The 23,517-nt window shown below is 35.5% G+C and overlaps 1 pseudogene; it reads right to left on the bottom strand.

The window, feature by feature from the left end:
- Positions 1-21,173: 21,173 nt before the first annotated feature.
- On the bottom strand, positions 21,174-23,083 carry LOC141550249 (dachshund homolog 2 pseudogene; annotated as a pseudogene).
- Between the last annotated feature and the right edge of the window lie 434 nt (positions 23,084-23,517).

Here is a 23,517-nt window from a genome sequence, read left to right as displayed (position 1 = left end):
GATCAGACTTACAAGAGGCATCTGTGGTCGAATGGACAGAGCTGCCATCAAAGCTGGGAAATAGATTTCAGGTCTGTCTTTCATACACAGTGCCTGTGTGACTTTCTAAGCCCAAGACTGTCAGCTGCAGAGATACTTCTATGTTAGCAGAAATGATTTCTCTCATTTTGGAATTCCCTATTTCCTGAATTAGCAAGGACAGAGCCCTTGGCCTGGAGCTAGGATGATTTAAGTTCAAATCTGGCCATATAAATTCAAATATGGACACTTACTGAATGGGTAACTAGGTAAGATAATTAACTCCAGTTTGCTTAGCTGTAAAGTGGGGATAATAATAATAATAATAATAGCAATAGTAATAATTTCTATTTCCCAGGATTATGAGGATCAGATGAGATCTTTATTTTTTAAAAAGTGCTTAGCACAAGTACCTGGTACATAATATATATTGTTATATATATTATATGTAAATGTTCATGCCCTTTCCTTCCTTTCTTTCTCCTCTATTAATGAAATTGCAAGTCTAATCACTGTCCTCTTTACTAGATCTACCATATTTTCCTATTGCTTCTGGATGGAGATAATATAAATGGCTTTTGTTTTTTTTCCTGGCAGCAGGGAATGGAGGTTATTGTTCAGGAGGAAAGCCCTGACTTTGTAGCACACTCCATTCATTAGCAGTCCCCAAGCATTGCTTCCCATTTCTCTTCCTGCATGAGGCAGAACAAGGTATGGATTTTAGAAATGATCCCAGTATCCCCTTTCACATTATCTTTGATCCCTCTGGATTGTATCTGTGAAAGAAGAGTCTGGAAATGTGCTTGTGGTATTAATTGTAATTAAGATCATAAAGGGAAAAAGTTAATGTGTGAATACAGATACAAAAATATCTCTATTTATACTCCAAATGTAGCCATGTCTTCATTAGCTGAGAAAAGGAAGATCTACTTAAGAGATTTCTAGTTTTTCACAGTCAAGTCCTTGACTTCCCTGAGGTTCTGTTTCCTCATCTTTAAAATGAATATGTTGGATTAGACCATGGGTTTTTAACTTAGGCTTCATATACTTTTAAAAATGTTGAGAACTATATTTCAATATTATTGGTTTTCTTTGTATTCCCACAAATTTTATTTTATTTTTTTATTATTTTGGGGTGAGGCAATTGGGATTAAGTGACATGCCTAGGGTCACATAGCTATTGCATATTAAATGTCTGAGGCTGGATTTGAAGTTAGGTCCTTTGTTCTTTTGACTCCACTTTGCCATCCAGCTGCCCCTCAGATATTTTATTTTATTCATTTATAAACATTACCTGAGTAGGATTTTATAATCTTCACCAGACTGTTAAAGGGACCCATGACACAATAACAATTAAGAACCTTTAAGACTATTCCATCCAATGGAATTCTTGCCTTATTTGCTAATTTCATTTTATTATTGCAAGCTTTACATGGACATTCTCTCTATTTTTTATCCTCATAACATCAGTTTTCATGAACAATTAAACATGATCTAACTAGTTTTGAGTTACTACAAAGAGTAACCTACCTGTAAATAGCTCACAAAAGGGTTTTGAGAATTTGTGGAGGAATGATCTTTAAGGAATAGACTTATTTTCCTTACCAAATCTTGTGTTAATGAAAGTTGCCATATTCTAAACTTTGGAACCATTTGACATTCCCTATTGGAATATTAGTTCAGTGGAGCAAAAGTTTCAGGTAACCTGGTTTCAAGGAGGAATAAAAACAACCCAACATCCATAGAAACATACTTCATTTTGAACCTGAATCAAGTAATAATAGAATTCCAAAATTACAGAATTTAGAGTTGGAAAGTCTTATATAGTGACCATCTATTTTAATCCATATTTGAAAAAGAAGCTCCCTCTCCCTCAACTATAACATTTCAGATAAGTTGGTCTTTCAATGTCTGTTTTAAGACCTCCAGTGATGAGGAACTAACTACCTTCTTGAGTAACTGATTCCATTTTTGGTTAAATTTAATTGTTAGTGTGTGGAAGTGAGTAGTTACTAAGTAGGACAGAGATAGCTTTTCAGAACTCTCCATCGACTGTCCTCTGGCAGAGCTGGGGGGGGGGCACAATTGGTGCTAGAAAGTTTGCCTTTAAATCCTGTCTTAGCTACTTCTTAGCAGGGTTCAAATTCTGATTCTGCCATACTTTTGTGTGACCATGGACACCTCAAAATGAATGGTTTAGAAGAGATATACACCAATGATCCCTTTCTAGCTTCAGGATTTGAGGAATTCTTGGAGGGAGAGAAAGAAAGTCACTCAACTTATTCTAATCTCAGTTTTCTCACCTGTAAAATGGGATACTAACAGTATATACTTCATGAGGTTCAAATATGATAACATATACAAAACAAACTTTTATATAACATATAGTTGTCACTATCATTTCAATTATTATTGTTGGGAAATTTCTTGTTCTCAATCTTAAATCTTTTCTCTTTGCAGTTTTGATCCATTGTTCCTGGTTCTGTTCCCTGGAGTCAAAAAGAACAATCTCTCTTCTACATGAAGACCTTTCAAAAGCCAGCAACCTTTCTCTCCCTTCTTCCCAGTCTTCTTCTAGAGCCTAAATACTTCCAATTCCTTCAATCCTTCTCTATTTAAGACATAGGTTAAAAGCCCTTCAGCATTATTCCCCACTATCTTGTCCTTCCTCTCTTCCCCCCAGTACTTCCCAGTTTATTTAGACTTTAATTTTGTAAAGCACTTTACATTCATTATTTTATTTAACCCTTTTACAACTTTGTGAGATAATGCTATATATATCATTATATGTTATACATGTGTATATACAATATATATTATATGTATAATATAATTCATAGTATAAATATATATTATACATATTAGTATACAATATACTATGCATATTCTGGTACACACATATAACACACACACACACACAAACATATATATATATATTTTTTTTTCCTGACTTGTCTTTTAATTGTTGTGAGAAACTATCAATGAAGAAATTTCCTTTACCAATACAATTTGGTAACTATTCTGCAATTTATCATCTTGGACGGTTGCCTGAATGACTGAGAGATAAAGTGATTTATCCATAGGCCCACCTTCAGTATGTGTCAGGGGTGGTACTGGAATCCATGTCCTCATTAATCTGAGCTTAGATCTCTATTGATTATTTGACAATATTTATCAGGGGCTATTCTTGTATTCATCTCACAAATAAGGAATCCAAGGCTGAGAGGTTGATGTGGTCATAAACTAGTAAGAGAGCATTACAGAATTCCTCTACCACTTTGTTTTCCTAAAAGTTCCTCAAATCCTAGATCTGGAAAGTGATAATCAGTAGTCATCTTTTTCATTTTGAGGTGAAATGACTTGCCCATAATCACACAGAAATATGACAGAATCAGGATTTGAATTCAGATCTTTAAAATAGAAAATTCAGCATGTTTCCACTACCTAGACCATATTAGCCTATAAAATCTTCTCTCTGTTTTGATGAGGAAGAATAGTGTGAACAACATTAAGTAATAATATAGGGAGAAGCAAAGATCACATTGGGAGCACGGTAGGGCTTAGGTATGACCCTATTCTGGGCCTGTAGTTCTGACATTGATTTGAATCTCATTTCTGATGATTATGTAAGTAATCAGCCCTGGGCCTCTGCTGCTCAGAACTAAGTCCTCCAATTCATGCTTGTCTTTGCCTGAGATAGGAAGGCTCTTCTGGGTCTTTCCCTGCTGTCCCAAGTTTGTCATTGTCCTGACAGCCAAGAAGGATAGTATTTGAAGAGAGAGCAGGGGGGGCAAATGTATGGATGCAGTCCAGGACTATCACTTAGTGACCTGATAGATTTCTAGAAAGGAAGATGACCCAAGAGCTCTGAAGATGTTTGTGGTCCCTTTCTAGTGCAATCTGACTGATATTCCAGGTTATTTGTCTTGTTTATACTTTTTTTCCTAAGACATTGTACAAAGCACTTTTCTTTGTGTGTTGTTCCAGTCTCCTTAATTGACTTTTCCTGAGCTCAGCTGCTCTCTTTAATTCTTCCTCTCTCTTTCCCAGAGCTCTGGTCAGCTCTTATTTCACCCCTGGCGAGAGTTTGGAACAAACACTTTGGAAATGTGCTGTGGAAAAACGCACGTTGCTAACCTTTGAAATTAAGACATTCATTCCCCTCAGAGATGAAAGTTTTCTTTGCTGAATCCATCCATTTCAGGACAGTTTCTCTGGGCTTCTTTTGGCCCTCGGACAGAGATTTCACACTGGGTTCAGTCAGGTTTTGTTTGAGTCCAAACATCAGAAGGATAAACAAATGCAAGATGAAGAAGAAGACAGCTGCCCTTGGCTGTGGGGTTCATAATGGGGGCTTCAATAGGTATTATTTATTGCTATATTCAGTTGAGAGTAACTTTTTAAAAAGTTTTAGTATGGGAATGCTTACCATCTAGGGGAGGGGGTGAAGGGAAGCAGGGGAAAAATTCAGAACAGAAGGAAGCACAAGGGATAATGTTGTAAAAAAAATTACCTATGCATATGTACTGTCAAAAAATGTTATAATTATAAAATTAATAAAAAAAGTTTTATTGATATCTTTTGTTTTTTCTATACCCCAATTCTCTCTTACATTAAACGTTTCCTTATAACAAAGCTTAATATTTAAGAAACACATACCAATAAAATGACCTATTTATTAGGACATTTATATTTTATTTCTCCTACCAAAATTGATTATTTCTTTTAATATAATTCCATTTTTCTTTTAGGTGTTCTTTTCATATACATATACACACATATATGGATACTTTTGCTACTCTGCACAATAAGGTTGTATAAATTATCTGATATTTCTTTAAAGTCCTTTTTAACATTTCTTAAGTATGATAATATTTTATAATATTCATAGGACAGAATTTATTTAGTCATCCCCTAATAATGCCTAGTGAAGCTATAACCAAACACAGTACTGGAAACCTCTATGTAAGAATAATCTTATAATTTTCTCTCCCTATATTTTTTTACCAATCTCAGAACTTTAACAACATTAAACATGACATTCAGAAGGACAACATGATACAGGTTAATAATGTGGAGTTTGTTGGTAGTAATACTATTATCACAATGTGAAATTATGTTGTAATGTTTACTTCACTGTGTTGTGATTGTCTCAAATAAAAATGAACTTTAGTATCATAAAAAGATCTCAGGACATTTTGATTTTCAAATTTTTTTTCTGATGTACCTCTCAGAGTTGTAGTCAGGATCGCAGAATACTAGATCCAAAGCTAGAAGGACCCCAGAGAGAGTATAACCCCCTCATTTCATAGATGAGGAAATCAAAATCAGATGAGATAATATTTGTACTTTGGGAGTTAAAATCATGATGTCTATTACTGATTAAATTAGCCAATTTAGAAAGGCCTCCCATATTAATATATATATATATATATATATATATGTGTATATGTATATATATATATATATATATAAAGAATTGCTTGGATCCTGGTTTTCTAATAGTAACAATCATGATTAGGGGGGGCATTCCTGATATGATGGCCTGGAACATCTTCCATGTAGTTGGCTTCATGGGGAGAGATCACTTAATATGAGGAGTCTTCTTGATCACTAGTGTGATACAGGCATATTGTTAATATGGGACATTCTCTTTAAGTAGGACAACATGGAGAATTCACAGCAACATTTATACATGTAAAATCTCCATGCTCTTTGACCCACTGAAATCATTCTTAGGCTATATTTCAAAGTGATCAAAGAAGGAGAAAATATCCATATGTACAAAAATATTTATAACAGCTCTTTTTATGGTGGCAGCCCTAGAAACTAGGGAGGATGGTCAAACAGATAATGATATATAAATATCAGGTAACAGAAATGATGAAATATATGGCTATAAGGCAACCTGGGACAAATAAACTGATAGTGAATAAAGTGGGAATAACCATATCTTATACTATGACAAAATAAATAGTTTTGAAAGATTTATGTAAATTTCAAGTCCCTTTAAGTGACTTTTTCTGAGCTCAGCTGCCCTCTTTAATTCCTCCTTTCTCTTTCCTGGAGTTCTGGTGGCTCTTATTTCACACCTGCTGAGAGTTTTGAACTGATCCATGAGATGATCAACCATGATTTCAGATGGTGGCAAAGCGGATAGAGCACTGGGCTTAGAATTAGGAAGACTCATCTTCATGAGTTCAAATCTGACTTTAGACCCTTACAAGCTGGATAAGTTGCTCTATCTTGTTTGCCTCAGCTTCCTCATCTGAAAAATGAACTGCAGAAGCAATTGGAAAACCATTTCAATATCTTTGCCAAGAAAATCCCCAATGGAGTCATGAAGAATCATAAATGATTGACCCACAAAAATAATGAAGAGTACTACCCATCTTCTATACAGGAGTGATGGACTAATTATGCAGAATGTGAATGCTCAATGTAGGGGTTTGTTTTGTTTGATTATGCATGTGGTTAAAGAAAAAAAAAAGGCTTAGAGAGCATAAGCAGCAGTAATACAGGTTATAAATAGGTGGGATTTTAACTTAGAATTTTTTCTACTGGACTAAATTCAAGAGATTGGTTCAAGAGATGCAAACAGATCTAGCCTCTTAGATCAAGTGCCCATCACAGAGACAGGTAGGTAGTACAGTAGATAAAGAAGTGAGCTTGGAATCAGTAAAACTTGAATTCAAATCTAACCTATGTGATTCTGGGCAAGTCCTTTAACCTCTGTCTACCTCAGTTTTCTCAAATATAAAATGGAGATAATAACAGAAACTAACTCCTAGGGTTATTGTAAAGATGAAATGAATTATATTTGTAAAGCACTTAGCACAGTGTCTGGCACACACTAGGTGCTTAATAAATGCGTGTTTCCTTCTTTCTTCCCATATCCATATATTGGAAACTACAACAAACCGAAGGTCATTAAATAGAAAAAATAGGACCTAGAGTTGTTTTAAGGTTTTCAAAATGCTTTGCCTACATCATCTCATAGAATCCTCACAGAAATTTTATAAGTTTGGTATTCAGGTATTTTTTTCATTCCCAATTTGCTGTAAAATATTGAAATACTCTGTTTTACAGATAAGGAAAATGAACCTGAAATAAGTTAAATGACATGCACATTCAACTAGTTAAGTATCAGAAGAAAGATTTAAATCCAGGTCTTTTAGTTGATCATTCTTTCTACCAGACCAGACCACCAGACCATACCTAATTGAAAGTCAGGCACTGTGTGAGGGCCAGATTGCCACATGCAAGGTAAGAGTAGGCTGAATTTGCCATTGACCATAGCCTAAGACTTTACTGAATGAATCGGACTGACCTTCAGACCAAGAGAAATTGATATAGAAGAATTGATCTCCTTAATTACGATGCTATTTAGAGGTACCCAAGGACTGAAGGGATTTTTGTTTCTTGGCTCCCCAGGGCCACCTTGCCCAGTTTCCCCTCAGATGAGAATTTCCAAACCTGGATCTTATATCACTGCCACATTAACTCTGAATACCTCACCCTCTTGTATTTGTTCTTCTTGTTAATTCATTGGAAAAAACCCACAGGGAAAAGAATGGTACCCTGTTCTTCAGTCTTGCACCAGCTAATAGGAGAGTAGGTATCCTAAGAAAAGCAACTACTTTGTTTTTTATTATTTTTATGGTAATCAGAATGAAAGCTGGTATGGTTACTTAAGACAATGTATTTGATGATGATTAAAATTGATAATAATAATGATAAAAATATCTAGTATTTATATACTGCTTTAAGATTTACAAAGAGCTTTATATGCACCTTTGTATATATCTGTATCTTTCACACAAGGAGCTTTATATACTATACACACACACACATACACACACACAAAGAGCCTTATATATCTTAAAAAGGTTTATAAGCCTTACATAGAAAGGACTTTATATACTTCATATAGCAAGAGCTTTATATACTTTATATAGAAGAACTTTATATACTTCACATACCTTTATGTACTTTATGTACAAAGACTTTTATTTACCTTTTATAGCTGAAACTAGTAAGTCTGGCTAGAAAGTTTGTCATACCTTATGTCTGACTAACTTGTTAGCTGTGCTTATTAGGTTCAGATTACTGTGTTAGGTTTGTGTGATAATAGTAACAGCTGCCATTTATATATTGTTTTAAATTTTTAAAAATACTTTTTGAATATTAGTCCATTATGATCCTCACAACAAGGTTTGTAAGGAAAGTGATTTACAGATGAGGAAACTGAGACTTTGGGAGGTCGAATCACTTGCCAGAGTCACACAGCTAGCAAGTGTCTGAAGCTTTGACCTTCACTGCATTGTATCACTTAGATGCCATACGTGTCTGAGGCCTTAAAGATGATTAGATATCTTACATTAAGGCTAGAAGGGACCTTCTAGGCTTCCTAGTCAAGCTTCCTCATTTTTTAGATGAAGGAAACCAATGCATAAAAAGGTCATATGACTTTTCTAAGGCTACACAAGTGGTAAATGATGAAGAAGCAGGATTCAGACTCTGGTTCTCATAACCAAAGGTAACTCTCCTTTTTTAACACAGGTAGGGTATGATTTAGATTTTTAGAGATTTTCAGTGTTAGGCAACAGAGTTTTATTTTATCTTGATCACAGGAAATCAAGCAGGTGAGTGAGCTTATAAAACAGGAAGGACAAGAATTGAAAAGTGGGATATAAATGTGTGAAAGAGAAGAGATAACATATAATATAAAAGCTTTAGGCCTCTCATTTGTCTTTTGATTTCTCTTGGCCTTTCAATCTATAACCTGTCTAAACAGAGGGACTTTGGAATCAGGGGTGTAGACTAAGCCAGTGGAAATAAAGGAGCTGTGCTTAGTTTGAAAGTCAATAAGAATACAAAATACAGTCCCTGATAATAGTACCTAGCACTTATATAGTGCTTTAAGGTTTTCAAAGAACTGCATATAAGTTATATCATTTGAATATCACAACTCAGTGAGGCAGGTGTTATTTAATATTTATTTAAATGTTACTAAAATATTAATAAACAACCTTGTCATTTTTAGATTTTACACACACACACACACACACACACATATATATATTTATAAGTATATACATATATATGTGTGTGTGTGTGTGTGTGTGTGTGTGTGTGTGTGTGTGTGTATTTATCCCCATTTTGAAGATGAGAAAATTAAAGCCAAGAGAGGTTCTGTGATTGATCAGGGTCTTGTTGCTGGTGTCTGTGGCAAAATTTGAAATCGGGTCTTCCTCATTCCAAGCCTGGTGCATCATCTCTTGTACCCCACTTAGCTGCTTTAAAAAGGCAGCAATGTTCTCTGTCACTGGTCCTCAAACATTTAGTAGAATGTGGCTCATTCTATTAAATTTAAAGGGCTATTTCCTTTACCTTATTTCTGCAAAACTAACCAACCAAACGACAATGGTAATAACAACAAAATTTCCCATCCAACTTATTGGGAGATAGAGAGGAAACTTGTTTTTGATAAAATCCCAACGAGATGATGTCTGGCTTTTATTGAATATAGTAAAGTAAATTATTAATATATGACAGAAACAAAGAGGCATTATCATATTAGGCCCATTAATAATAATAAAGCATCCTTTTAGACCTGCAGAGGTCATATAAGCATCACAGCTTATCAAGATTAAGGCATATGGGCAAGAAAGTATGTACTACACTATCCCGGACCACAGAGGTTTACTTCCCATCATCCTGATCTGATGTTATCTCTTTCAATTTTGCAAATTTGAGTGTTGTCCAACCAAATTAAAATTCAAGTCAATAATTCAGTTCTAGTGCATGGCATTCTGAACCAGGACTCTATGAGTTGCATGAAAAAGTAGGCCCCATTAAAATACTTCTCCTGGCAGCATTAGGTAGAAACATAAGCAGGCACACATAATAGTAGCATTAATAATGTATTCTTTTATCTAGTGCCTTTCATCCCAAAGGGCTCCAAAGAGCTTTACAAACTTTACAAATTGTGCATGTGTGCCTATATTAACCTTTCAAAGAGTTTTCCAAAATCATTAAGCCTACACAACTTGACTCATAATATTTTTATTCCTCCCATTCCCATTTACAAGTGACAGCTTTCTCTTTGAACTATCCCATTCTCCCCATCCTGCTCCATATATCAGTAAATTCTAAGCAATCATTCTTCCACTCGCACCAGTCATTCAGGTAAGTTTTTTACAGTGAATAAAATGGGCTCAAAATGGAAAAGCCCACCCAGTCTGATTTATCTGAAGGTACTTTCATCTTATTTGCAATTGTGAATCCCATTTCTATCCCACACAGTTTAATCCCATCAAAGAAACCTTTGAGATTATCTGTAAGAGTGATTGTTCATGTTTATTTTGTTAATCAGAATTTATTGTTGGTTGTATGACCAAGAGAACCAAAAACCTAGACTGGGTCTTCAGCCAAAAAACACATATGGATCATCTTCTGTATTAGCATGTGCGTTATTCTTTTTGATCTCCTTATGGTTGTTTATTCTGTTTAACCTTCTTTTGACTCCTATGCAGCTAGCTACATAGCTCTGATGTTTTCAAGAGGAATGCTTAAAAAGCCTACATTTTATCAAAATGAGAAGAAATCAGATTTCTTCTACTCACATTACCCTCCAAGTATAACCATGACAGAGGCTTGACATAACCACGGCAGACTGACACTAACACAACCAACACAATATATTGGCAATCATATCATGACAGAACAGTGGCAGAAATGAATGATAGGACCCTAACCAGAAAGAGGCAGAACAAGAGCCAGACCCTAACCAGAAAGAGGCAGAACAAAAGCCACGCAGACTGTGACACTAACAGACAGAAGCATGATATTGGCAATCATGACATCATGATAGGACCATGACATTGACCAGAGAGAGACGTGACAAATGTGTGGCATTGGGGTGAGAAAGGCATGATATTGGTTAGAGATTTGTCCCACCTTCTGAGGAAAAGGACCCCAAGCTGAACCCCTTCATCACTTAGAAGCCACACTCACATCATCTAGGCAAATATGGCTCCTCTGCTCAAAACCATGCTTAACTGAAGTCAGACCCTTCTGCAGCAGCATATCTGCTCCGTATTTGGTAAGAATAATCTTCTATGAGCTACCAAGGAGGTCCTGATGGGGTGGGGATGGGGACTGGGTGAGAAATTCCATATTAATATGATAGAGGCTTGGCAAAGAGGTGACACTGACAATAACTTTGTGAGGTAGTGATATAAAGGCTGGATTTGTGATTTCATTGATAAGGGAACTCCCAGATGATGATTAGCAACTACAACTTAAAGTGTTAGAGAATTGCTTAGGATACTGACAGATTAGGTAGCTTGTCCAGGACCAAAAAGCTGTCAAAGGTAGATAATGTAAGTATTCTTATCCCTATTTTTATAATCAAGGGAAAAGGGATTCCAAGAGATTAAGCCATTTGCCCACAACTCAAAGTGCAGTCTTCTGATTCCCAAAGTTCCCAGTCCATAGTAAGCAATTAATATATGCTTATTGACTTATCCCTAGTATTAAATTAAACAGCTCTATCGTCTCTTTTGGAGACTGAAGACAACTAGCGTGACTTCCCTCAGCTTTTTCTGCTACGAATATTTCTAGTTCCTTCAACCAATCCTTATATGACATTCACTCAAGGCATGCACCATCTCTTGATTGCCCTATTTCAGATTCTTTCTAGTTTATGAATATCCTTCCTAAAATGTGTTGAACAAAAATGAACACTGTTTCACTAGGTACACCAAAATACATCTCTAGAAAATCTGGGGGTGATGTTGGTTTTAGAGGTGAATCTTAGAATATTATAAACTCTTAAAGTTGAAGGGAATCTTTCAGGTCAACTGTTTCTCTCATCAGACACTTCCTTTATCCATCATGGTCTCTCCATGAAGCTTTTGGAGCATTTGAGAAAATTGCCAGTAAAGGAAAACAGCTAATTGAGCTTATAAAAATATATATATGTATATATATATATAATATAATATAATATAATATAATATAATATAATATAATATAATATAATATAATATAATATAATATAATATAATATAATATAATATAATATAATATAATATAATATAATATAATATAATATAATATAATATAATATAATATAATATAATATAATATAATATAATGGAGAAACCTTAAATTGAGGCAAAAAGAAAAGGCTCAAAGGTCACTTTTCTCCCTAGAGTAAATTAAAGCACCTAAATCTCAAGGCAAACAGCAAGAATACTTTTCATGGCCATGATGATCATCATCCACATCTACAATTGCAACCTTTACATTTTTTCTGACTTTTCACAAATAATTATGTATTCATCTGGAGATTATGGAGGAGGAAAAATAAAAGCTTGAAAACTAGAAGCGTATTTAAGTTGGAACAAGTCTCCTTTTCTGTTTCATATGGAAAACTCCAATAATGATATTGACTTGCCCAACAAAAGTACTACAAGGAATAACAGTGATTGTCTACAGAACAAGGTTCCCATGTACTTGATTAAAGAACATTAGATTCTTTGTGAATGTAGGAATTTAATATTTTGTTCCTTTATTATAGTGGGTTGGTTGCTAAATAGTTCTTGATTCATAAGCATGAGGATGTTTTGTTTCTTTCTCAAAATTGGAAACTTTAATTTGTTGAGAAAAATGAATTTGCTTTAATTTTAGGAGTTATAAAAGAACACTACAAGTTGATATAGTTTGTTGTAAAGAAGGGAATGCAAGAGAAGGTAAAGGAAGGCAAAGGAAGGCAAGGAAAGACAAGAGAAGGGAAGACAAGGCAAGTGAAGAAGGCAAAGCAAGATAAAGAAGGGCAAGGAAAGGAAAGGGAAAGGAATGGAGAGGAAGGAAAGGAAAGGCAAAGGAAGCTTTGAACTCATATTCAGAAGATCTGTTTTTGAGTAGACTTGAAAGTTAGGTTCATCTCTTAGGTTTGACACTGTCTGTCCACAAACATGCCATTTAACATTTCTGAATCTCCATTTTCTCATCTGTAAAGCGAGGTATATAAAATAATTGTATGACCTACTGCCGAATATAGTTGTGAGGAAAATGTTTTCTAACTCTTAAAATGTTACATAAAAGTACCTTATTATTCTGATACATAACAGCATAATATATTTTAGCCATGAAATAGTTTTTGCTATAATTTTCTAATAGCTGCTAGTTGTCATAAAATAGTGAGTTTCAGGGAAAAATATATCACATAGAGAACATTATCAAGATTTACAGTTATTGTTGGTTTTAAATAAATAAGAGTGAGGGGGAATTGAAATTGCCCCTTTCTTATTGGTACATACCTTAAGAAATTTGTGGAATTCCACTATGCCCACAGGGATTCTAAAGCTAATGAATGAGATCTCACTAAGAATCACAAAGTCACATTCAAATAAAATTTTGCTCCTGGAATAGTGGCACCATCTAAGTCAGAACTGTAATTGAGTTTAATCTTCTCTTTCCTTTTTCCAACTGGATAGGAGGAGATGATGGAAGGCAGTGACTTAAACATTATATAATCAAGACTGTACCAAAATTAGCACTTCCAAATCTAGAAAAACTGGCATTCCATCTGGTTGGATCCAAATGCAGCTGCTTTCTATCTATTCCTACTGCTCCTCCTCCCAATTTCCTTTCATTAGATATACTGCTTTTTATACACCAATATATGAGAAATGTCAATCAATTATAAAGTCTCACAAAGGTACCCTCTTCACCCTCAATCTAGTCTCAATTCCAAACTGCAGATCACAAATAGGCTAAACTATCTGTTTTACTTCTCTGTTACCTAAATACTGTAATAGCTCTTATATTTCTTTATATTTACCACCTATGGCATTATTTTTTTTTGTCCCACAAAATAGCCTGACTTATCCTTTATTCCCTCTTGACAGAAAGTCTAGAGGATACTTAGACTTTACTTCTAGCTTCTTTTGGCCATGTCTCCTCAACAACTTCTCTAGATTTCCCAAAGCACAAGGTATCTTTTGGCTCTTTATTTTATAGCTGCTCTTTACAGCAAAGCTTCCTAAACTATAGATCATGATCCTATATGGGACCTTGTAACTGAATGTGGGGGGGGTAGTGAAAAATTTGGCAAAAGTAAAAGGTACCAAATATCCCACCAAGATTTAATTTTTAATATAAAAATAATTTTAACATAAAATATAAAAAAAATTTCACTAGTATGCAAATTTGCTTTCCGCCTTAATAAATGGTAAAATTATATGTATGTCAAAGAATTATTTTAAAATAAATTCCTTTATACTTTATTATCAGTTAATGTTTGTTTTGTATACTTATTTTATATACCTATATGCCAGGGGTCGTGTAAAACTTTCTCCAGTAAAAAGGGGTCATGAGTGGAAAAAGTTTAAGAAATCTTGCTCTATAGGACATATAATTTGAACCAATTTCCTTTTGGCCAAATGCTTGGAGGTCTTTAGAAGTATTACCTGAGAGATCAGAGGTAGATCAAAGAACCACCATATAAGTCAATATGTCTCATTTTCAAGTGAGGTTTACATTTGGTTATTAAGTTTTGAGAAAAGTCATACTGTTTAAACATACCTATTATTAGTTATTGGACCGATGGAATTGACTTATTTAATCTAGCTAGAATTTTATCAAAACAAAGGTAAACAAAATAATAGACTCACTAAATCTGTCCAGTAGCTAAATTTTAGAAATCATGTGTTTCAAAATCACTGGGTATTCTTTAAAATGCTGTCAGCTGGTACCTTCAGTTCTTTAAATAGCTTCTGCTGAACATAGGTTAGTTAACATGAAGCAGAGGCAACCTCTACTAATTTGATAATAAAAGAAACAAAATGTTGCTTTTTTTCAATGCAAAAGAAGATTTACTTAAATCAGTGCAAGGTATCTAGCAAGAAATATTAATATAGTAACAATTTTTTTCCAAACTATAGTCTCCTAAAATTTCAGGGAATACATAGGTCAAGAGTTCTCTCTCTTTCACTTCCCATGTTGGATTGTCTCCTTAGTTACTGTAACAGAACAGGGGGAAAAAAGAATTTCAGTGGCTGAAAGGCATTCAATAAGGTCTTCGAAAATAGTTTATTATTTTTATCCTTCAATTAACACTTTTCCCCCAAAAGTGATATCTCTTTTACCCTCTCCAAAACTCATTAAGCTTATAAAAAGAAAGAAAAACAAAGTCCTTAATATATAACTACATAGTCCAGCAAAACACATTTTCCACATTAGCCATGTCCAGAAATGTATGCCTCTTTCTGCTTTCTACTCCCTGTCAGGACATAAGTAGAATATTTCATTTTCATTCTTTTGGCCTTATGAATTATCATCATGTTGATTGGAACTCTAAAGTCTTTCAAAGTTCTATTTCCATATAATTTTATTATTATTTTATATATTTTTCTATTTTGCTCACTTTGCCTGCATCATTTCATAGAGATTTGCCTAGTTTCCTCTGAAATTGTCTATTCTAATAGTTCTTATAACACAATAATGTTCATTATATCATACAGCACAATTTATTTAGCCATTTCCCAACAACAGGACACTACCACATTATCTGATTTTTGACTATCAATCAAACCGCAGATATATATACATACATACATATATATATATATATATATATATATATATATATATATATATATATATATATATATGTATGTTTTTTTAATGAATTTTTCCCTCTTTCTTTAATCACTTTGTGATGTAGGAACATTAGTGATATGCTGGGAAAAGAGTAAGGTTACACAGCTTGGTCATGAAGGAGGGGCAATCACTCCAAATTACTTCTAGGAATGTCTAGGCCAATTCAAACTCCATCAGTATTAGAATGAATATTAGTGTATTAGTATTTTTGTTTTCCCACAACCTCTCCAACATTTTCATTTTCCTTTTTTTTGCCTTCTTTGCCAGTCTAATAGGTATGAATTAAAACCTCAATGTTACTTTAGTCCACATTTCTTTAATTTTTATAGAGATTTAAAGCATTTTTTCATGAATGTTGATCCCTTGGGTTTCTTCCTTTGAAAACAGCCTGCTCACATCCTTTGATCATCTATCTATTGAAGAAAGGACAACTAATAAATTTTATTTAGTTCCTTATAAGGTCCTGTGTACATATGTTTGTATGTATATATACATATACACACACATATATATATATACATACATATATATTTATGTATTTTGGATATGAGAACTTTATCAGAGAAATAAGGCCCAAATATTTCTCCCCAGGCATTGAGTTTGCTCCTAATTTTTACTATATTAGATTTGTTTGTGCAAAACCTTTAAAATATCATATTATCAAAATTGTTCATTTTATTTGTGTGATGCTATCACTTTGTTAGCTGAGAACTCTTTCCTTAATCACAGATCTAAAAGGTAATTTCTTTCTCTTTGCTCCTTTAATCTGTGTATTTATGTGAGCATGTATATCTAGGTCATGCATTCATTTTTAGCTTATTTTGTTGTATTGTCCAAGGCTAATCCATCACACTACTACTATTCATTTTTCCCAGTAAGGGGTATTTTGATTTTATCAAATACATTGATACTGTGTGTTTGCTTCTATATGTTGGGAATCCAATATATTCCACAGATTTCATTGTCTATTTCTGTCTTTCTCTTTTTAACCAGTCCTTGATCATTTTAAGGGTTACTACTTTGTAGTATAGTTTGAGATCTGATGTATTGAGATACTTTCTTCCTTCTCACTTTTTAAAATTATTATCCTTGAGATTGTTGACTTTTCTTACATATGAATTTTGGCTCCCAATTTTGTTATTAACTTTTCTAGGTATATAAAACTTATATGGAAATTTAGTGTAACACTGTAACAAATTAATTTAGATAGTATGGACTATTGTATATTTATTATTTTATTATATAGACATATTATTGGACTACTACAGAACAATTTTGAACTGTTTTTTATTTCTGCAACGATGATTTTATACTTAGATTCATATAGCCCCTGGGTTAAATTTGATAAGATACATTCCTCAAAACAATTAGGAGGATGGATGCTGCTTCCCAGTATGATAGAGGGGAGGCACTCTGTCAGTAGTGGTAGAAGTTAGACATAGTTTCAAACTTCCTTCTATGTTCTGCATCCATTTCTCTTGTCTTCTAATATTGTTTGAATCATCTTACACTTCTACATCCTGCATCCATTCCTTGTCTTCTAATATTCTGTTTAAATCATCTTAGATTATATTTGGATAAGAATTCATTCCTCATATCATCAGATGTGATGAAAATAATCCCATTCAACCTAGTCTTTATTGGAATAGCATTACCTATATATAGATATACACATATATAGGTATGTATATATGCATTTATAATACAAATGTACATGTATACATACGTGTCTATAGGGTATGTCTGTGTATAAGGTATAGATATATGCATACACTTTATATTCTCCACCTCGTATATAAATGTGTGTATATGTATGTGTTGTATACACACACACACACACACATATATATATATATATATATATACACACATATACACACATTCATATCTAGGGTATGTGTGTGTATAAAGTATATGTATATGTATGTATGTGTATACATACATACATACACATTTTATATTCCCCACCTTGTACATGTCTATAGGATATGTCTGTGTATAAAGTATATGTATATATACATACATACACACTTTATATTCCCCACCTTATATATATATGTGTGTGTGTGTGTGTGTGTGTGTGTATTACACACATACATGCCTATAGGGTGTGTTTGTGTATAAAGTATGTGCATGTATATATATGTGTGTATATATACACACTTTATATGCACTTCATCTGGTGTACAAAGTATATATATATGTATATATGCACACACATGCCTATAGGGTATGATTGGGTATAAAGTGTGTGTGTGTGTATATATGTATATATAATGTGTGTGCGTACATACACACTTTATATGCCCCACCTTGTGTATAAAGCATATATATATATATATATATATATATATGTATATATAGATATGTGTGTATATGCACATACATGCCTATAGGGTGTGTTTGTGTATAAAGTATATATATATATTTTTATGTGTGTATACACACACACACACACACATACTTTAAATGCCCCACAGTCACCTATATTATCTTAAAATGCTAGAAAGGTAACAGTTTTCTTGGCAAATTCTAACAATAAAATCCTGGCAGGAAAAAACTGTTTTTTAAAATCTGGTGGTTGTTATTATTTAGAAATTTAAGTTCTCCAAGAAGATTTATCAAGCCTTCTCTTATGTACATATATGCACCTAGATTACTTCTATACACCACTAGGAAGGAAAGGTGCACACAGAGAGAATACATGGACCAGTGGATACAGCACTAAGGGTACACGTGTGGGGATATGTGAACATGGAATCTATGACAATGAGCACTGCAGGGACCAAGGTGGCCACGGCACATAAATGGGGAGATGTGATGGGGAGCTCATATATGGCCAAACCTGAGTATATTCTAGATTCTGCAGAACTGCTGACCTCTTCTTGGGATGCCATCACACTTTCCTTGGTTAGGGGTCAACATACCCTTCCAGGTATCACATTTTTGCTTCTTTACTCTTTATGATCTCTGCTGGGATTATCTCTTTATTGCTGTGTTTATCTCTAATAATATCTGCTAGACTTCTAGGAAGCTAATAAAATCTCGAAGTATGACCTCTTACTTGTTTCTGTCTGATACTGACCTGAGACTCTATCCCAGACAACTATCTGATCTGTTGGTAAGAATTTTTTATGGCCCTTAAATCCCTAATTATGAGCCCATGTTCTCCAATACAACTTCAGGGACTCAGCCCTTCCCACCCTTTTATACAATGTAACAGACGGATATAGACAACAAGATCCTCTGCTTCCTAACTCCTGCCAATTCAAGTGAAGATAGGGATAATAACAAAAATTAGGTGAGGAAATCAGGGTCTACATTTCTGCCATTATTATGGATGTGAACCAGCAACAGTCATTGCTTTGTATTACAACTATAGACTCCCTATATACATTTTTGTCCCAATGAATCTATCTGGTCTGGTTGAAATATTAACTTCTAGAAGGGAAGGACCCATGACGCAGCAATTTGTAGAATGTAGCAAAAGGAAGGACCAATAATGTAGCAATAATTATAGAAATTTATATTATACAAACATGTTAACTATTGAAAATCAAATTTTCAAACTGAAACTGAGAATATAATTCTAATATTAACCTTTAACATACAAATATATTCTGCAAACAGAATGGCTGATTCATATCATTCTATAGATATATCAGATTTAGATTTGAAAGAGACATTCGTTTATTCAGTTTAATGCTTATTTTCAAAGATTAAGTAAATGATGAAATATAAAGCTGAAGTGAATTGTCTAGGGTCACACAGGAAATGGGATCAAACTCTGTCCCCATGCTGGAAAACAAGTGCTCCACTTTGGGAAGGAAGAGATGAAAAATAAGGAGTCTCCTAGACCTCCTGGGCTTACCTGATAAAGAAGAAAAAGCCCCTGGGATAGGGACAGCTGGGGAAAGGGGGAGAGGAAGGAGATTCCGAGACAAAAGAGGTGTAACTAGAGACACATACATTATGTATTTATACATATGTATATATATAAATGTATTTTTACGTTTAGAAATATGCATGCATGTAAATATTCATGTAGGGTGTTACATTGTATGCACACATTATAGCATGCATAGTTACATATGCATGTATATATACATACATATGTATACAGTATACTTCTAAGTAGAGAAATGGGTATGTACATACTTATATGTGTGCACATATATCTATGGAAACATGTGCATGCATATGTACAAATCCATCCATCCATGTACACATATACTTCCATATATACAAATATGTGTAGGTAGACAAATATTAATATGTATATCCATGTCTATGTATAGAAACACATATATTACAATACTTAATTGTATATAAACATGCATGCACTATAAAATATGTACACATACAAATGGAGAATATGCCTATGTATAAATATATGCACATATGTTCATGTATATATATATATATATGCCTCAAAGTGTAAAATAAAAATTCATGTATATATACAATATACTTCTTTATATAGAAATATAGGTATATATATTCATGTATGTATAAACATATACATGCACAGATATTTTTATACATGGGGGGTATAAAAGAAGGGATAGGTCTGACATTTTTAAGATTAGAACTATTCCCACCCCTCCTTTCACCTCCCAGCTTCTTCTGAGAGAAGTATCCTAGCACTGAGAGAGGAAAGGGTAAGAGAATGCAGATGTGATCACCTGCCTAAATATTCAGTAAGGGACAGAAGCTGGAATCCTTAGCTTCTTCCTTTAAAGCTCAGCTTTAGTGCTATCTCCTACAGTAGACCTTTCCTGATCCCTCATTTGCTAGTGTCCCTCCCCACTTTCTATCTCCCTCCCCTAAGTGACATTACTTTGTACTTACCCACCATGTATGTTATCAATAGAACAAAAGTTCTTGAAAGTGGGAACTGCTTTATTTCTGTGTACCCAATACCCAGTATATTGTACAATATAATGTACCTTGCACAAATACTCTGATGTTTGCTATATATTCTTCCCACAAGTCTAGGCAAGCCACCTGTATGAATTAATTCACCACCCCAAATTCTATCTCCTTTATTGGCTTTTCTCTAGGTAGTTCCTCAATTTGCCCAGGTTGGTGGAGGTAAAATATATTCTACATGCTAAGCACTAAACTTACCAGTCTTCTTTTTATGTCTGGAATCTAGTCCCCTTAAGCCCACCCCTTTAAAAATTTTTTTCTAGTTTTTATCAGTAATTTTAAAAAAATGTAAATTATAACTTAATATGTTACAACAGGAAAACCATAGTTACATGTTTTTATAGCCTAATATTCTACTGAACATTATATTATCATTAGAAAAGAACTCAAGCCAAGCTGAAGTGAGCACACAACTTTCAAGTATAATTATAAAACTTCAACCATGACTTTAGCTCATTCTTTTATGTTAGCCTTCTAATGAATTGGCAGAACACTTTTTACATCCATCATTTATCTTTATTTTCCCCCCAAAAAAAATAGCACACAAGTTTCTCAGCAAAATGTAATATTTATTGAATATCTGGTTCAGTAAACAAAGCTTAAAGTACGAACACAACTGCAACAGCTCCACGGTGATTGGTCTTGGTGCAAAAGCGGACTCAGGATCTGCACTTAGGTAAAGCCAGTAGGGACACTTCAGGCCGATTAACATATTTGTGCCACTGTTCAACAAAACTACTGCCTCTTTAAAGGGTGGGAGGGGGAAGGGGGGGGAAAAGTTAGTTTTCTCAAAGGGAATACTTCTTGCATGTGCTTAAAAATTCTAAAACTTCTCTGGGAGGAGGGACCTACAAACAATCAACTGTAACAGGCTTAGCTTAGCATAGGGAGCTTATAAAACCTTTCTAACTTTCTTCACAATGCTGCTGTAGATTAAAATGTAACAAATAGTTCTTCCAGTTTCATGCTGCAACTTTAATTTTTCACACAGCACTGGAAAGCATGGAAAGGTGAGGGTATTCTTTAATGAAATATACATGAATCTTAAGGTAATGGATGGTGGTACATACATAGATTATATATATATATATATATATTTTTTAATAGAAAGTTCCCTCAGTACATGGTGGTGGGATTGATGTTTTCTTGCATTTCTGCACTGTCAGACTCAGTCCCAATGCCTTCAAGATCTCTTTCTGAGAATCCAAACCCCCTGAGGATGCTGAGCACACTGTCACCTCCAGTGGCCTGCCTCAGGGCCTGTTCCATTTGCTCTCTGCGCTTGGATTCAAATTCCAGGACTTCCTGCAGCTTCCTCTTGGCCTTCTTCTCCTTCTTCAGACGCCTCTGAACTGTGGCCCGGCTCTGCAACTCAACTGCAAGCTGCCTTTCCAGGGTCTCCCGCATCTCCCTCTCTCTGTAGAGCTCCATTCTCAGCTCCTTCTTTTCTTCTTGCATTTGCCTTTCCTGGACACGGGCACTGTCTAGAGCCACTTTCAACAGGAACTGAATATTGGTTAAAAGTGTTTCCACAGAGGAAAGACTATCTGCAAAAATAAAGGGGGTTGCAAATCCAGGAGCCACGATTTGCCCAGCCAGTTGACCTTTATCTAGGTTTGGTTTCATTACTGGAATGGCAATTTGCATCTCTCCTGTTTGTCTTGCTTCCCAAACTTGACTGTAAGCATCTTGAGGGCAGGTTCCCTGCCTTATGCTTCTTTTTGTTCCCCACAGTACTTTGTGCTGAATAAAAAGCTCTTGACTGAGGGATAGAACATTTTCCTTCTGGAGTTTTTTTGGATTTGATCCATTACCTTGCTCAGGAAGCTCTTTTTCTCCATCATCAGGCACCAAAGCAATTACCTTGGGCATATCCTCAAGTTGGGAAGGTGAGCAGTTGGAAGCACCCAGGCCCTCAGGCGCACTGCTCTCTTCAGGAGAAGTGGCAGGAGTAGAGCTGTCGGTTTCTTTGATAACTGAAGTCCCTGCTCTTGAGAGTGGACTCTGCCTCTGAGCTGCAGCAGCCATGTTGGAAATAGTATTGAAGTGGTTCATCTGATGCATCACCATGGCAACTGATGCAGGAGGCAGGCTAACGGGAAGTAGGGGGTGGGGCAACATCATAAATGGCAGGTCTAGCCCTGCATTTGAATTCAGTTCTTCGTTTTCGGATTCAGCTCTCTCTGGGCTTTCCTCCCCATGGAGGCCGTTTGTTGCCGTGAGCTTCATCTTCTTTTTTAATCTTTAGGGTCTCTCCAATTGCAACCGCTAGGATAGAGGGAGCAGAGGGAAGGCGAGGAGATGAGAGGCCTGGACCACAAAAGGGCCGGAGGAAGCAAGCATTGTCCGATCCCGACTCTCCCAGGGTGCAATGGCGCCGCGGGGGTGGGGCGTCCTTGGTCCTGAGCTGGCGTTGGGGGATGGGGTGGGGGGGGGAGGTGTTCGCAGCCGAGATATATCAAAGTTTCAAAGGCTTTTCTCAAGCTGCGGAAGCGGCCCCGGCGGCTGCGTTAGCTGAGGAAGGTCTGCAGCGGTTGCCTCCCCCTCCCACTCCCGGCCCTTCACTGTCCCCAAGCCCCTTTCCCCGGATTCGGACCTGCTCGAGGATGTCCGCCGCGGGCGATCGGGCCAGTCTCTTTCGCTCGCTGAAGACCGCGTGCAGCCCCGCGAGCCGAGGCCGCGGGGCAGAGTTCGGAGGAGCTGCGGCGGGCGGGCGCAGGAGCTCCGGCCCGTCCACCAGGAGAGAAGCCACTTCCTTAGGCCCCAGCCGAGTCACCGGTTTACACCCACAGTCCCCGCCCTCCGCGGCTGCCCGTGGCCGCGGCTGGAACTGAAGCTGTTAATCCAGAGGGGAGGAGGGAGGAGGCGAAGGGAGGGGCTTGCCGAGCTGGA

The sequence above is a fragment of the Sminthopsis crassicaudata genome, chromosome 1 (genome assembly GCF_048593235.1).
Source record: "Sminthopsis crassicaudata isolate SCR6 chromosome 1, ASM4859323v1, whole genome shotgun sequence".
In the NCBI taxonomy this organism is placed as follows: Eukaryota; Metazoa; Chordata; class Mammalia; order Dasyuromorphia; family Dasyuridae; genus Sminthopsis; species Sminthopsis crassicaudata.
Note: the sequence above shows the minus strand (reverse complement) of the source record. Positions and strands in the feature narration are given on the sequence as shown.